At 45.4% G+C, this 18,464-nt stretch overlaps 1 non-coding gene across 1 annotated transcript; it reads right to left on the bottom strand.

Moving 5' to 3' along the window:
* Window positions 1–16,935: 16,935 nt before the first annotated feature.
* Window positions 16,936–17,008, bottom strand: Trnas-aga. The gene has a single exon. It is a non-coding gene; the product is annotated as a tRNA-Ser (tRNA).
* Window positions 17,009–18,464: the final 1,456 nt, after the last annotated feature.

The raw sequence follows: 18,464 nt of genomic DNA, 5'->3' as shown, positions 1-18,464 counted from the left end.
TTTCGCAACGTCACTGTCACATGTAACGTACCCGGTGGTTAAAGAACTGTTACGTCACATATACGTAAATACGATGAAAAAAGCAATTATTCGCCGCAGTAACTCTTTGGGCGTATCCTTTTATTATAACAGCGACGACGCGTATCTCCCGCCCGAGCGTGACGAATGCTTGTACAAACTCCGAGACAAACGGTACGTGGCCAGATTTGTTACGTGTCACCGCGATGAATCGGCATTGTGTCGCGCTGCCACGTGGCCGAAAAAAAAAGGTCGAATTATGTTTTTCACCGTGCACACGCAAGAAAGAAAGAGGGGAGGGGGGAGAGGGAGAGAAAGAGAGAAAGAGAGAAAGCAAGGGAGAAAAGTGGAAGATGACCTTACCCGAACGAGATTGTCGAGATGCAGGGGAGGGTATCCGGCGAGAAAACATCCGCCGGGATCTACGGGATCGGCAAAGAGTGGTCCTCGACGACGAGGACACTCGGGGTACGCGCCTGCACAGAAACGTCAGTCAGGCTTAGGACGGGGATCTAGATGTTATCTAAGAGACGCGGCGCACGGTTGTGCACATAACAGGGACGCGGCGCGACGCAACGCACACACGACGCGAGTACACGGATGTGTGTACTCGTACACGGTACGTATACACCGTTAACTAATTATTCCGCATCTCGAGCGCGGAATCGAAAGAACGGCGTCGAACTGCACTCGACTTTCGACCGCGCGTGCGAATCGAGCGTGGCCCGGGCGGGCCCGATCGGTCTTCCGCGCCGGTGACCACGATGAAAGTAAATCTTCCGGGATAACGGTGACCCGCGACCTGGACGACGGGGCTAAAGGCGCGCCTCCGGGTAAGTAATTGGATTTCACGGCAAAAAGTGGCTGAATTCTTTACCGTCGATATTTCATTATTAAAATGGAATTACAGCGAACACTTTATTTCTCCCGCGCAACACACAGTCGCTTCTGGATAAATTGTGCTATCTTATAATCTGCTTATTAGGATCACGGGTATGCGGGAATCCTCGCAGCACTTGGACCAGACGAGATATTATTCGCTTAGCGTATTTCGATTTTTCACATTTTAATAACAAAAAGACTACATTATAAAATATAAGATAAAAGTTCGATTAATCTCATTATCGATAGCATCGACTTTATCTTTACTATCGTATACCTTTAAAAATCAGAGATCTAATCTCGCGTGTTTAACTTGTCCCGCGACTGAAAGATGTGCGATCGAATCGAAATATTATCCGTAAAATTTTCTTGGCGATGAATAGATTGGTAAAATCGTATTGTATATTTTTCAATAAAATTACGTGGAATCGAGTATTAATTTTAATTTAATTGAAACGTCGATGTTTGATATTAACAGCGCGGTGTGTACAATGTTTGGTGATGGATTTAGCATCGCTTTGCTATTTAGTTTGCACGTATTAGCTGTCCGTATGTATCCGTCATAGAGGCCCCCGGAGAGTGGTTACTGACCTTGTTTTCATTAATGAAGCAATATAGGCAAGCGGCTGTTCAACGATGTGAAAACGCGTTACAAACGTCCTAATAACGCTTTACGAATCCGGTTATCGTCACTTGATCGTTGAGATTAGTTTCTGAAATATTGTTAGCCAGTCGCTTATGAATATTACTTTCGTATAGCTAATTGCTTACCGACGATACTCATATTGCTAATTGTACCAAACCGCTACTTTGCAAAGTTCGTCCAATATTTGAGAAGCAAACAATTATCGAATCGAGCTTTCAATACATACAATACATTTTTATACTGAGAAAAAATTATGAATACACCCGATGAAATGCAGTTATCGTTGAAACTTGATTGAAAAACCGATCACATTGTTCATCGGATATACAATTCGATCGGATGTATCCGTTTGTTACTATGTAATTGGATTATCCCATTATATTTAATCGGACATTTTACCCGGTGTACGTATTACTGAGCACAAATGAAACAAGACGCTAATTCTTTGACATCCTCTTTTTTTTAGCTACGTATCCAACGCACGTTAAAACAATCGTCATCACCGCTGATATTGACACTCGCCGGTTAGGCTTGACGCAGGAATTGCGCTTTCCGTGTGACGGCCACCTGCATACGCCATATTGGCAGTATTCCTCTCGGTTTCGCTCCTGGTTTCATCCTCCCTTTGGCAATTCACCGCGCTGTCTCGCAACGGCTGCAGCCGATACCGAGATGAAGAGACCGATAGTGAGAGGAGGGAGGACGGGAGGGGAGAAGAGAGAGAGAGAGAGAGAGAGAGAAACAGAGAGGAAGCTCCCGGGTATCTATCGGATAATTAGCCGGTGATTACGTGGCAGTCATTTGGGCGGATATCAGTGCCCTCGACCTCATCCCTCGGTCTCATACCCTCAGGGAAGAGGGTGGATGCCGAAGCTGTATCAGTCAACCTACACTGTTCTCGTGTGTACGTCCCTCTCTTTCTCCCTCTCTTCTTTCTTCTCCATTTCTCTCTTTCGTTGCCCTCTCGATTCTCGATTTTGTCTTTTTACTTTCTTCACTTTTACCCTCCCCCTCCCCCTTCACCCCTATATTCTAATTCTCTCTCACACTCTCCTTTTCCACCGTCTCTCTTTCCCTCTGTATTTCCATTCCACTTTCATCATGCTCTCTCTCAACCGCGCATCGCACCAGTGGACCACCCTCGCCCGCACTTCCTGCATCTCGTTACTGACGCCTGATGCACCGCTGGCGCTTGCATTATAGTTGGTGGTTTCGGGTGTGCGTTTATATGCCCACATGCATAGGCGCACGTGGAGAGAGAGTGGCAGGAAGCTGTAGGTGTGTATACTACGCGCGCCGAATAGTTCGAGAATAGTAGCCCCCGGCGATGACCGTAGAGAGAGAGAAGGCCCGACGAAGCGCGCACCCGACGCCGTCAAACAATCTCATTATCATTCGATTCACGGTAATAGAGAGAGCCGATGTTCCCGCCCACCAAAGGCCGACGCTTACATCGCCAACGTCCTTCCTCGTTGTCACTTCCGCTGTACCGCGCCTCGTCAAAAGAGGAAGATGGTTCGCGCTTTGATGGTAGCATGTGTCTTTAATAATGCATGATTGAAGTACAATTCTATAAATAGCGGTAAATAATCAAGGTACGGCCGATCATCGTATTGCAGTATTTCCGGTGTACTTCCGGTATCATTTTCTCGCGCTTCGCGACTCCTCGGTTTATTTGGGTTAACAAACTTCCATTGTAGCTTGGAAATTTGCGCTATGCTTTTCAATGTTTTTAAAAAGATTTCCGGCTGGTTTATTGGTTGCGTTGGGATGTAATAATTTTTTAGAGGAAAAAGAGAGAAAAGCTGCCGCGGACGCAACGGTGGTGACGTTGCTGAAAAATTACTTATTTTCGAAACTGTGGGAAAGGCATTTCAAAAATCGAATGCAGGATTTAATAGAGGCAACGGCAGAGAATGACCGTGCCCCTACGTAAAAATTGTCAAGGGTCGAATGAGAGCGCCTCCGAAAATTCGCAACTAAAATAGAAAATAGCTTTCAACGAGATTATCCGGTATTACAACAGTTGCTGCGGCAGCTCCTGGCGGACCTCCGTTCACGAGTGATATAAAAAAAAAAACACACCCATCGGTTTCTCACTGTCTCGGCGGCGGTTATCAGTGGGCGTCGCGATTGTTTTACTCCAATTACTTATTCGTCTCGGCCGACGGATCTGAGAGGACCAGACGGTTAAGTCCGTTTGAACCGACGGCGCACGGCGGGCACAAAGAAAGCGCGAGAGCCCCGTGCTTGTAGTGGGGAGGTAACGCGCGCGGTGCAATTAAATAATTTAAGAGCCGTAGCCGAGCGCACGCGACGCGGACTTGAAGAGTGCCACCACATGTGGGCACGATGTAATCAGGGAAGTTAATTGAAGGTTTCTCGTCCCTTACTTCCCCGCCTGCGCGCTTTCCTACCCGGCTCGCGCCGCGCCGGCGAGGCCGGGGCTCGTGCGTGGGTCTCCGTGGGTGATACGCGCGCTCTCGAGTGCTCTCCCATTGGGGGCACGCGCGACTCTACGCGCACTTATGCTACGCGGTCCCAAAGTCGAGTCGATTGAGTCATTCACCGGGAATAAAAACACAACAAACTCGATAGCGGACACGAGGGTGGCGAGCGACGTCGAAACGCGTTTGACGACACGATACGAGAAAGAGAGAGAAAGAGAGAAGCGGTCCAAGAACCGTAGAGTAATCGCGCGGTTCCGCGTGACGTCACGAGCAGAAGGCATTCAGATTGAAGAGCGCACGATGACTCTCGAGATTTGTATTGCCATTAATAACGAGGCGGGGGTGAGCCGCATTCGCTCGCCCTGTCGCATGCCCGACGTTTGCGAGTTATAGGCGCGGTGCGTGTACGACACGTCAAACGTTGCGCTATTGCTCGGACGGTGTCTCGAAAATGTCGCGTTTTCGGAAGGACAGACCGAGGGACGGCGTAACGAGGTCTCCGCGGCTTCTCCGCAACCGTCCGCGCACGGTGCATTTGCGGAACGACGTCGGCGCTGTCATCGACGGTACGTTTTCCGGGCGTCTTTTCGTCGTCGACTCGCACAGTCTCTCGCTCTACCCAGCCGACACTCACCCGCAAATATAATTACTGCCGTTTAAGCCGCTTCCATTGTGTGCGGAACGCTTGACTTACCCGACGTCGCGCGCACAACCGCCGTAGGATGCACGGAGGAAACACGACGGCGGCGGCCAGGGGTTGCGACGGGGGTGGAACGAAGTTTCGGCGGGAGAGTGAGGGGCTTTTCTCGTTTCTGGGCACTCGTAGCCACGTGCATTGTTCGCCGGAGTTGAAATCGATGCCGTCATGGACGTACAGTCGATTCTCACGTCGGTCTCCATGGCACCAATCAACTGAGAGAGGCATTCGTTTCGCGAGAAAAAGAGATTATAAAAATCATGGGTCTCCGGGTCTTCGATCGTGACTCGCCATAAAAGCCCGCAATTAGATTTGTTATTAAACTAATCTTAATATACGTTCGCAATCGCGATTCATTAAAACTGTTTTAATAACAATCGCATGAAGCTGTCGTTCCTAATCGTTCGCACGTCCATCATTTTGTTTGCGTACAAAAATTAACGAAACGACGTTTTAATCGAGGGGAAAGTACAGATTTGCGGCATTACTGCTCTGGGGAAAAAAAAGACAGTTAGCAACTCATTTTGGGGCCCACAATTAGTAATCAAATTATTTTGATTGTTCGTGACTCTACTCTGGGAAAAATTTTGACCGTTTTTATTTTGTAATTAAGCAACTTAACATTTCGGTTAGCTTAAGTGAAAATTATCTTTGCGTTACTGAACATCGACAGAACTAACTGAGAGAATTGATTAGTATTACTTAAAAATCTTCGATATAGATAGAATAGCTAATTGCGATTTTTAGTTACGCGGGGTAAAATTCGTAAAAGATTAGAGCGTTACGAACAATCCAAATAATTCGATTACTAATTGTGGGCCCCAAAATAGGTTGCTGTCTTTTTTTTTCCCAGAGTAGGCATTACTAGGCATTACTAGGCATCTTTTGGGCCTTGCTGGGGCATTAGAAAGATATAATAAGATGAAATAAAATAATAAGATAAAGTAATGCCCACTGGGCATTAGTGGGCATTGGTGTACAAGATTTTGGTCAGCGGTTTTCCCCCTCGATCTTAATCGAGTGATTTTAAGAGAAATATGAGAAATAGTAAAAAGCAACCTTGAGGACAATTGGCACTAAGACGCGTTTAAAAGCGTTATGGAGTTCTCCGTTAAAATGATGGCATGGATTTCTTCTTAGACGCCAAATTGTTTCTGCGGAAATCCACAGCCGTCATTTCGCACGTTCCCTGGTTACACCGTTCGCGCATATCTCTCTGCTCCCCATTTTTAACGCATGCGTGAACATCGTATGTCATTTCGCAGGCTGGACGCGGAACAATACGATGCCAAAAGGGCGGAAGAAGCGCGACGTCACACCGCCAGCAAAATTATGTCATTATCGCTACCGTTGAAAGCTTTGACAACGTAGAAATATCATTAATTTCTCATCGGATATTTTGTGGCGAGCGCATCCAATTCACACATTTCTCTCGCGTTCATTGTTATGAAAAGGATTTGTAAACGTAAAAGTTTTTGTATAGAATAATTTTGGTATAATAAACATCCGCTCCCGGTTGTTGATCCACAAAGAACATTTCGGAGCAACAAATGACATTTCTACAGCTCTCCGGCTTAATAATCAGCCTTTAAAGATTGAACATTCGTTGTTAAATGCTGTCTCGAAAGGAGTTTTCGCTCTTCGCACTTTGACGTGAGCTTCATTTACTGACTGTCAGAGATTAGGCAGAAAAAAAAGCTTTCGCGAAGAGAGAACTCGGAGCCGTGTCTCTACAGTCAGTCATTGCACGGGGTTGGCTTGAAGGGGGTGAAGCTAGGCAACAAGAATGCAAGCATCTGTTTCTGTATCCAGGTTTCTCATCCGCCTTATTGCCATCACCATCCTTTTTCCCTCAGTATCGCTCTCTCTTCCGTCTCCTTTTCCTTTCTCCATTGCTCTTTTGTTTCGAAGCTGCGAAGTTACAGCCTTTGTTTCCCCAACGAAGAATAAAGCAACGACCGTACCACGCCATTATATTATTAAAAGAACATTTAGAATGAAATTTTTACAAATGCGAATTTTTTTATCGATAATTTTTTTCATAACATAAAATTGTGCAGTTTTTGTTTCGATAAAATTATGGAAAAATACCACTAGAAGAAAGTCACGCTTTTTTATTAGATACTGTTATCCGAGAAGCGATTATACTTTTTAAAATACGAAAAATGTTATTTACACAACTATTCTTTATCGACAATTCGCGCCTCCTATGTACTGTTATTTTGTTCCTTTGACTCGATATCCTTCATCGCTGCAAACGGTGCTTAATTAATCAATTTGGAGCGATAGAAAAAGGTCGGATAACGAAGCAATGTAATATGGAGGCAAATTCTATTAGCTGCGAAGTTACGATGATGCTGAACATAATAGCAATAAAAGAGTAATATGCGTGCATCGGAATAGCAAACAGAATTGCGTGAGAATAACAACATAATTATTCGCATATTCCTAATAGGATTTTGATTTCAATTTCGTCTAGAATCAATGAGGAATGTTTGATTTAATTTACCGAGTACAATTACGCCGCGCAATTTAACGGCGTTTTACAATATGACATAAAGCAGCTGATTCGAAAGCACTCAGGCGGCGAGTACTCGAGAGATTGATGAAATACGGGTTAAATAATTAATAGAATTCCAATCCACTGACATCGTTTCATATAATATCATGTTACGGCGATTGATTAAGCGAGGCTGTCAACAAAGATACGCGATTTGTTACGTTGTTGCATTTCATCGTAAACGACCGTTTTAATACACTAGGCGAATTACAGAGCATAATTATTTAATTTTTCGCAATAAATTTAAAACTTAAAACCACTCGGACACTAACATCCCGTCTTGGATCTTATATCCTTTACTCCTTCCAATTGTAATTTCACGTCAGAGCCTTGTGAATTTTATTGTTCATAGTTCTTTAATTTTACGATTATTTTCCACGTACTTTGCTAAAAAAAAAGCACATCGATCTCCACTCTAATAATAATACACGCACACTGAGGGAATATTCATAACTGTGTTATAAAAGTTTAGCGGTATTTTCCCCACAGTTGTTTTCTGGTTCCCGCTGGTCCAACTTCCACGAGCTTAAACTTTTTTATCACTATTCTATAATGCTTTACATGTATCTATTAACTGTCTCTCTCTCCACTCCCCCCCTCTCTCTCTCTCTCTCTCTTATTTTCATTAAGCAATAAGCGCAAACAACGTCGCTGCAGTAACAGAAGTTTGTTTGCAAAATTGGACGTGGGTCCCTCCGGCGCTTGCAAGTCGTTCGGGACTTTCTGATCGGTATATCGTCTGGGTGATCGGTCAGGTGAACGAAATGCTTATACACAGTTACACACAGGGACCCCAGGAAACGAGCTTACTGGTGCATTCTGGCTCTTTGGCGAAGGCAGGCGAAGGTTCCTCTCGCGCGCGTGCAGCGGCTCCCGCGCGTTCGTTCGTCTGACGCTTAATACCGGTTTCACGGCTTGATAAGCCGAAGCGTGTAATTTTGCAGCGGCTCCGGAGTCGGATAAGCACCAGGTTTTCTAGTTAAGTGGACCACAAAATTCGGGGAAGCCTATATAAGGCTTTTCGAGGTAGACGGCGATCAGTTGAGCCGCGGAGCTCCGCGGTACAACATCGGCATTACCCGAGCGAATTGCCGACGTATTCTCGCGGTTTCTTCGTCTCGACTTAAAGCTACGAGGCTTGAACGCAACAATTATTCGAGTGAACATGAGACACGCCGTCTCCTTCGAATATGCACGTATTACTTAAGGATTTCATTATCTATCCGATATATTTCTTATGACACATCATAAAGATGGAAGACCGATGTTGTCGACGGATAGAGACGAAGGGTGAAAGGGTCGGGAGAGGAAACGCGCGAGAGACGCGCAGGGTAAAGGCATTCCGCCGATTCAGGGATGTAGACAGGAAGGATGTTCGTCGAGTGCCATCAACTTAACTTGTACCATGGCAGAGCGAGCACGTTCCCGGAGCTCCTTGGACGAAGAGAGCCAAGCCGGCATAATAAGCTTTGTGCACCGACTACCGGGAGAGATCCCTCTCACCGGGAGGGCTGAAGAGCCGAGCAGAAGCATCAGCGTCGGCAGCGGCAGCGACAACGCCGAGGAGCGGGTAATAAAAGAAGCCTTTGCCTCCTTTTTCACGCTTCTGCCTCGTACTCGTGCCTACGTACGAGCAGTCGGGAGATCGAGGGTCCTTCGGTCAGCCCGGTGCGCGCATCCTGGACTCCCTCGACCGAGTATTGCGCCGTCATCGCGACGCACGCCACGAGGAAAAAAAAATTACGGCAAGTTAATTACGGACCTTGCCGTCCACAACGTGTCTCCAGCTCGATGACTTTCAAGTCGACGACTTATTGCGCCACGTAAAAAAAATATTATCTCGAGCACGACATCTGCGAGCAGGCCACCTTGCTATCGTAACGTCTCCATTATTTCGCGAGGTAATGTGTCCTGAGCCCAACGGAGATTACCGAACGGCAAAACTAACGAGTATCTTATTTACCATGTTTCTTCTCATGCACGACAAGCTGTAAAAAAATATTTTGACAAATTTCCGTACGTTTTATTCCGTTTAATTGCGGAGCGTTCGCTTCAATCGGCGTACGCGACAACTTTCCACGAAGCTAAACACTGTTAATTACCGTTCGATCGATGTTATTAATATATAATTAGTTGCCAACAGGTGAAATAAAAAAAATATACATATATATACTGAAAGGTCTGACGTAAGAGGTTATCATCCTTTACTATCGACGCGACGCCACGTTACGAGAATACGCTTTTCTTGTAACTTTCTGTGTTTTATATATGACATGCATGTTACGTATGAAGACGTGGTGAAATGATGCGGAGGATTCCGATATCCGATACACTTCTGGCTAATCGAATTTTTTTTTTTTATTCGCGTGTATATTTTTCACATACCACGGATAAACCGCTTTGCCTACGTGGGATGTGCATCCGCTCGTACGTTCGCATAATTCTGCATCGCCCGATCGAGCTAAATATTACACGATGCATCATCTATACCGGGATTAATCGACTCGAGCGCGGACTTTGGCTGTGAATATCTGTCTACGGCACGTTGGGGCTGTAAGTGGGTTAAAGGCACTGGTAGTTGTTTAGGGGATAAAGTGCATAGTTTGCTTGCGCTTTGGAAACAACGGGAAGTGGTTCGCCTAACGAAGTGGATTCAATACGAACCCTCGCGAGCGGGGCCTAGGTACAAAGAAAAGGCATAATCTAAGTAAATCATTACGAACCGCTGTACACACATACACCTTTGTCTTTTCCAGAAATAGATCTAGAGCGGGGGCAAGAGCTATTCGAAACTGCAGTTGAAATTAATCAACGTTGGTGCCTTTTTACTATTTTTCTAGAAGAGACTGTCGTTCGCAAGTATCCACGGACGGTGAAAAGTTATAACACAAAGAGATCGGTGCACAAGCTAGCCTGTCTCTCTGTAAATGTCATCGGGGAAATATGCATACGTCCACTAATTCGGTGCGGCGGTCATCAAATCGAGAGCCTCGTCATATTGTCGGAACTTTCAACGAGTCCAACGCTCGAGCGGATATTTCAGGCCTTTTCTCTCGTTTCATCTTTCGGGCTATCGTTCCTACTTAATTCGACAAAGCGCCGAATCGACGGGTATCCCGACGCGGATCGGTGGCGTCGAGCAGCAGGACGGCTGAAGCACTCGTTGATTTCCCGTTTTCATATTCGATATGATCTGCCGCGGCATTGTATTCATTGAAAACGAGTCAACCGCACGCAAGATCAGGAGCCGGGCACCACGAACGAGAGTGGATCATGGAGGCTTCGGCTTGTTCGCAATGACGCCGCGCCGGTGGTGGTAGTAGTAGTGGTGACGGTGGGTAGGTCGTTGCGGTGGTTGGATGTATGGTTAGTTGGCAGGTAGGTTGGCTGGCTGGATGGTTTCCCACTCCAACTAATGAAAGGAGATTCGTAGCAGGGTCTGGAGGTTGCCCGTTTGCCCGAGGTTTAAAGTCGATGTGTCCTCTTCATCGTGAGTCACGACGAGGATACGAAACAGGACGCGGAGAACGCGGATAAGGGGCCGTGGAGTTATCCATATCTCTTCGTAGAAAGTGTATAGTAAGCGGCAATTCGAGAGTTTCTCGGTATTTATGCCTGGCACTTGCGTAATTTATGCCAATACGCGCAACAGAATATTATAATTATTAAATGTAACATCGCTGCAACCGATGGTGTAAGACGGAAAACTAAAATGTTTTCGCCGAGGGGGAAACCGCTGACCAAAATCTTGTACACCAATGCCTACTAATGCCCGGTGGGCATTACTTTATCTTATTATTTTAATATTAAATAACTTAATATTAGATTTAATATTAAATAATTAAATACTAACGTCGTAAATTATCGCTGGCGATAATTAGAACTTAGATAATTGAAGAACTCTTATTAGCTTATTATTTTATTTTATTTTATTTATCTTGTTTTATGTTATTTCATCTTTCTAATGCCCCAGCAAGGCCTAATGCCCAAAAATGCTTAGTAATGCCTAGTAATGCCCAGTAATGCCGCAAATCTGCACACCACAATGCCCTCAACGGTTTGCCCTTCGGTTCTCGCAATAAATTTAAAACATGAAATATTTAGACACTAACCCTATCACGACTTTATTCCTTAATTCCTTTAAATTTGTGTTTATCGCACATTTGAGCCATACGAATTTTCATTAATTTGTTAAAATGTTTAAATATACTTAATTAATTACGCTTGAGCAAAATTATTTGACTGAATTTTGATAACATCAAACATCTTCGGTTACGAAGGACATTATCGAATTGTGAAATCTTTGCCTATAAGTTTTCAAAATAATTTCTCCACAATATATTGCCGATGTGTTACGAATATCTGTGATGTAAATCTAAGCTCAAAAACATACCTCAAGAATATGCAAATTTCTTACAGAATTTGCATTAGGATGAATATTGGTTCGTAAGAACGCGAGCGTCGATTGTTTGTTAATGTATTAGAATTAGATAAGTAAGAACAGTATAAGAATGTTACAGCTGCCTGTGCAAAGCAAAATCTTACATTTCCCAGCAAGATTGTATCACCCAGTAAATACATGGATTAATAAAAATATATTTTGTCATTTAATTGAGAACCGATTTATCCTTAAACTATATAGACTGATATTCAACTAACATAGAAACGTTTCATATTTGTTTTAATATCGAATAAAGAATAGCGGCACGTAAAATTGCGAGGATAAAATAACAATCAGCTGAAAATGACAGGCGTATTCGCTCTGGCGCAATAAACGGATTTAATGTCTTAAGTAAATTGAACAGCACTTAATCGAAAAAAATCATATTATGTTACTGTTTCACCTGAAATCTAATTTCGAAATCTGTTATGTGTGCTTTAAGTCTAAATATCAGTTAACGATAATACTTAGCAATAAAAATTACTGTTTACAACACGCAAGCTTAACGTTTTTCATAAGCTGTCAGTTAAATATGATATAGAAAGAAGGACTTTAATGTGTAAGCGATATTTCTTGAAAATTAAATATTTGATGAAAAACAAACTAGACGAGAGAGATACGTTCCTTTTATTTTCGTATCTGTATATCCAAATATAAATATAAATAGTGCCGTGTCGTTCATGAGTGCGCGACCCGATAAACAAAGGGACGAGCAACACCGTATTGCCGGGGAAAATGGAAGCTGCGGACTTGGAGCTTGAAAGTTTTGAGCCGGGAGGAGGGGCGGGTGAGAAGAGGAGCATCCGCGAAAAGTTAGTATCGTTGATTTGGAGACGACGAGCTCGCATCTGCCGCGGCGCGGCGGTTGAGATGGATGGGACGGAATGCAGATCGAGAGGGATGCGGATGGACAGACAGTCGGGCGCATCGTTGAAGGGTTGCACAGAGTGAAAAGGGACGCTGTGGCGGATCCCGATGGCGTTGCACCGACGAGAGCTGCAGCCCCATAGGCGACTATGCGCACCAGACGGCTATCGGGGTGCAACGAGAGTGGTGGCAGGAGGCGGAGCGACGTCGATAGGAGGGTTGCTACCGGTCGCTCTCGCGATGCTCTTGATGGAGGGTTGGATCGGCGCGAGCTCCTATGCGCGTGGAGGCGCAGCGCCGCGCGCGGGCCACATGCGGCGTGCGGCATGCGGCGCGACGACGCGCGCGCGATTTTTATGCTTTTGCGTTCGGTACTTCTTCTCCCGGTGTCTCCCGGCTCGCGAAATTGGCAGCGTGAATCTTAAGATTTCGCGTGATTCCAAGGCGATCGCTAATTGTCCACGGTTCTTAATTGAAAAATTGTTTCGCAAAGAACTTTGAGCCGTTCCGCCGCTATGGCAGGGCGAGTCTGACGATGAGAATACTTTGGAGATTTTCAAGAGAGACACGCAACTCATTCCTAGTTCGCTGCTGCGTCATTGTCTCGCGCAACTTTCCTCGGTTTTTTTTCCTCTCGAGAACTATTTTTATATCGCAATACCGCACCGCAATATTCTTCGTGGCAAATCGCGATTTTATTAACGTAGTTTTTTTTACGGCTGCGTCGTATACGGGACATTAACTCGTTAATTATTACGTGATACCGACAAGGAATATTTTATAATTATACGTTTTATTTACGTTCGTTATAGCGTCATTGAATAATCATGCCTTCGAATAGACGAGTACGTAGTATTGAAGTGGCTTTTGAATGCATTAATGAGAGAAGAGGGTGTGCGTAATTTACTGACGAAGAGAACAGGTAAAGAGGGAGAACAAAGGGGAGACCTGTAATAGGCAACAGGCATGTTACATACCCGATATATGCTGGGGTGTCTCGGCGCAATTTAATTTGTCGTTTAAGTGCACATATTACATTGTGGTGCTTATTGCAACGCGACAGTTAATGTCGCAATGTTTCGATACGTTTTGTTAACATATTGAGGCTTAACGATCAATTTTCTCATAACGGACAACGCATTGTTACTACTAATTATTGTAGATAAATAATAGCGCATTAATTTATTTATCACAAATGCGTGAATTAATTACACCCAAGAGGAGTCCACTGCGGATCTTGAATAGTCATCAATATGTTTCAACGACTGGCTGTCTTTCCCCCCCCCCCCCCACTTTTTCTCCCACTCTCTGAAAGTCAATCAGTGGATTGTCACTGAAAACAGTGAATAGTCACCGATTCACAGTTATTAGTGTACGACTGAAAATCGCAGTGGTATACTTAAAGCTGTAAATCAGTGACTATTCGCTGTTTTCAGTGGCAATCCACTGATTAATTTTTAGAGAGCACGTACGGTTAATTGTCATTTATTCACTCATGTATAAGATATGCACGATTTATAACTATTGCACGTCGGAGGACATGTTGTCTTCGCAGACGGCACGCATTCGACAAGCACGTGCCGAGTTGTTGATCTAGAAGAAATCCGATTCGACGCGAGTACGTTTCGTACGCTGCGGGAACCAAACGTGGACAATCGGACAGAAAATGTGTCATTAAAAATATTGCCATTTTAGACGCGTGTCAAGTCATACGTCGAATGCACACGACGCGATTGTTTAAGAGAGACTGCGCTGACCGTTCTTCGTACTCTCCAAAAACCAATCGGCAAATTATCGCTGAAAGCAGTGAATAGTCACTGACTTACAGCTGTAAGTAGACTCTCTACAGTTTTGGAGTGAAAATAGAACCACGGAGTAAAATATTTACTCTATTAGAGTGAATATTTACTCCAATGACCATTCACTGTTTTCAGTGACAATCCATTGATTGAGTTTTAGACAGCACGTACGGTTAATTATCATTTATTTACTCATATATAAGATACGCACGATTTATAACTATTTCATGTCGGAGGACGACAACCGATAGAGCGAGTATTTTACTCCATGGTTCTATTTTCAGTCCAAAAACTTTAGAAAGTACCGCCGCGATCTTCAGTTGTGTACTTACAACTGCAAATCAGTGGCTGTTGATTGTTTTGAGTGATAATCCACCGATTGACTTTTAGAGAGTACGATTTAAAAAGATTCGGGAGGAAATGTCAGATTTATAAAAAGTCAGTTGCATAAAGAGAAACTGCCCTCCGGTTTTCAACATTTACGCGGTCGTGCAAAAATGTTATGCGTGCCGCCAGTCTCTTCGGTTAGCGATCGCGTCGGGACGTCGTAGTCGGCGTTGACACGGGCGTCGCGACGTCGCATTTCTCCTCGGCAGTTTCATAACGCGGAAGAGAGCCGCGCGATTCGCTTCCGCCCGATGCGAATCGCGCTCCGCACGCGTTCCCGCGCGGAGTCAACCGCGACGAGAGGAAAAAGGGAGAAAGAGAGACAGAGAGGATACGCGGCATCATCCCCCGAGTGTGTACGCATGTAAATGACAGTGGAGGGGTGTGCGAGTCGGCAGCGGGTGATGATGAGCAGGAGGAAGAGAGAGATGACGGGGAGAAACAGAGAAAGCAGGCGCGGAGCGAAGGAGGGTGGCAGCAGCGAGATAGACAGCGGGAGAGCGAGACGGAGACGTGTTGTAGGCAGTAGTCGCGTTACTTCCGGTCGAGCGGGCGCTGCGCCTGGCAGCTGCGGAGTTTGCAGGAGGCCGGGGGGTTGTTGTTGCACATCCACGCGCCCCTTTTGCGTGCCCATCCGTCCACCCCCTGTCCCCCTCCCCCCCCCTGCCGCCCTTCCACTCCCTCGCCTATTCGAGTCTCAGCCGCGGTCCCCGCGCGCCGTCCGCCCATTCTTTTTTATCGTGCCGTATCGTCACATCGGTTCATTCTCTAATTCGATTAGTTTAAATGGCATTAAAACAATCCTGTTGCGAGTCCGCCTGACGCGCTCTCTCGAGCGCGAGCCGGCGCGCTCGCAGCTGTTCGCTTTCCTGACCGAAGTGTCCCTCGCGAGACGAATCTCGGCTCTGCGCCCCGATTTTTGTAATCTTGATTCCGCTTCGGTGCTTGATATAAGCCGTGTCCCGGCGACAATTCAGTAATTTACACGTCATTGTTGCAGTACTGTTTTTTTTCTTGCATCTATGTATTTTGTGTATTGCACTCCATGCCGATTCAATATTTGTTATATACTGCTAAATCAGAGAACCTCAGTTTCCTAGCCGAAAATTGATGTAAATCTATGCGCACGCCTCGACAATGCAAAAGATGGAAAAACGTACCGAAAGTATCCAAAGCCTAGTAACTGCCTGACTGCCTATCCTCGAGCTGCCGAAAAAAACATCAAGGCGAAAAAAAAAAGCAGAATCGGGCAAAGTGCAGAGCGGCGGACCGACATATATCCTCCGTCGCGTCAAAGGCAATACGCAGCGTATCGCCGAATCGCCGGGTCAGAGGCCATTAGGTTCGTGAGTTATGAGACAAGTTCTAATACTCCAATAATCCGGCTGTCGATCGCTTAGCTCGCCTAGCCATATATACGAGACGCGCGTGTGCGTGCGCGGGCACGCGCGCACGCCGAGAGCGCGAGCCGAACTTTATTCGAGCCGATCAGCCGCACGCCTCCCTCCCATCTCGCCGATCCCCCCTGGAATCTTTTCCCTTCCTGCCGGCCCTCGGTTTCACCCCGGGCGTCCCTTCGGACCTCCGGGCCGCTGCACGGGGGTGGGTCTCGTCGCCGCGAAAAACCTTCTCCCGGCCCGGCTCCGCCAAGTCAGTGTGAAATTCGGCAGCCCTTATTAAAGCTCGCAACCACCCTCCTGACGCCGATACCACCGTCGTTCCCCACGAGCACGAACAACACCCGGATCATCGGCCTCCTCGCGATATTATCCCACTGACTGGGCGCTAACGTCGAACATATACAGCTCGTTTAAATAAAATGTAGTTTTTTCCTTACTCTGCTCTCTAAAAGTCAATCAGCGGATTATCGCTGAAAACAGAGAATAGAACCTGATTTGCAGTTACAAAGGCCTGCGTTCAAGATGCTGGAACTTGGACCAAGTTGTAGCATCGTGGACACAGCTTAGGCCTTTAAGTATACCACTGAAAATCGCAGTGGTATACTTATAACTGTAACTCAGTGACTATTCACTGTTTTCAGTGATAATTCACTGCTCAATGCTCGGTCTAGATATATTATTTTCTTCAAATTGCCAGTATAATACTAAAATTCCAAATTTTATTCGACCACAGCTGGCCACATTTGTTAATTTCTCTGTCAATGCAGAAAAGTTATTGCGAAAAATATTACCTCAGCCAGGGTTCGAACCTGGGCCTCTCTGCACTCTAGGCGAGCGTCTGACCAATTCGACCACCAAGGCGTATGATAAATTTTCTGCATTGACAGAGAAATTAACAAATGTGGCCACAGCTGTGGTCGAATAAAATTTTGAATTCTAGATATATTATGTCTATGATACCCACAGAATTAAATATAAAACCAGCGAAGGGTGGGGAAGGCCGACGCGAGCCGTACGCAGGTATTAAGGTGTAGTCTTTAAAATATAGTCACGGACAATTTAATAACAAAATGTAAAATACAAACGCTTATTAAATTAAGAATTAAATATCTTTTAAAGAAAGACTTTCGGAATATTTGATCGTTGCGCATTTTGAACGATACGTTTAGCAACATTCTACACTCCCTACTTCGGATATATTTTTATGCGAAATATGTATTTCGACTTTGCCAGGCTTGCCTTACGTCTTCGTCGTCGTTGCGTAGTCACACTGTTATCGACTCGCTGACTCATCCCGTTCCGCCATACATTCGCGGCATTCGCAAACCTCGACGACGATGGCCGAATCGGGGTCGCGCGCGAGAGCTGTGTAACTAAATTTAAAATTTTTACTTACTTCCAGGCTACTGCACACCCCTCGGCCCCCGTCATTACTCGCTGCAATCAGCGAACCCCCCGCTCTATCCGCCCCCGTAAGCGCCACGCTTTTCCCTCTTGCGATCTCCCGCCGCTGTCTTCCGCCGCCTTGCGCGACCGCCCGTAACCGGATTAACTGCAGCTATTTGATAAACGGCCGATACAACGGCCGGGGAGACAACGGGACACATTCGAACACTTCGCACGAATTTTGCAGGGCAGGGAAACGCGCGGGTCCCGTTGATTTCGCGAATCAGCGCGTGCTGACAGTTCAGAAGACTTAGGTAAACTTTCTATTGTTGGAAATGCGCGTGTCTCGGAAGCTAAGATCGTCTCTCGTCGAAAATTGAACATTCTCGTGTATCGCGATACAACAGTTACTGGCAAGACGCCTGAAAATAAACTGATATGTTTGAAAAGCGATTTTCACTATTCACGGCGCGCCAACTGTACAACCGCGAAGTAAATGATTTTTCAACAGCGCCAAGGAGCTATCGTGAGAAATACAAGTATTATTTATGATTTTGTGGAGCCTTCATCACTCATCTTATACGCTGCTTGCACCCATGCGTCTTTCAGCCTTTTTTGAATTTATCAAACGAGACTTCGAAATTGAAAGCACCAGCTTGATAAATTGGATCAAACTTGAAAAATCTACTATGACAACTAGCTCACTGAAGAAGACCCAAAGATGGGTCGAAACATTTGAATAAAAGAAGTAGAATTTTTTCTACATCAAAACTAAGCATTGTGTTCCTTATTGGCTCACATTGGCCTTTATCTTCTCACTGATTTGTCTTTTTTGGAGCCTTCGCCGCTCATCCAGTATTATTTACGATACCTACGAAATATGATAAGATAAGAAGACGTCGTGTATCGCGTTTTACATTTTACGTCGTCG

Source organism: Vollenhovia emeryi, unplaced genomic scaffold, assembly GCF_000949405.1.
Source record: "Vollenhovia emeryi isolate VEMERY1.0 unplaced genomic scaffold, V.emery_V1.0 DF939198.1, whole genome shotgun sequence".
In the NCBI taxonomy this organism is placed as follows: domain Eukaryota; kingdom Metazoa; phylum Arthropoda; class Insecta; order Hymenoptera; family Formicidae; genus Vollenhovia; species Vollenhovia emeryi.
This window is presented reverse-complemented; position numbering and strand designations above follow the sequence as displayed.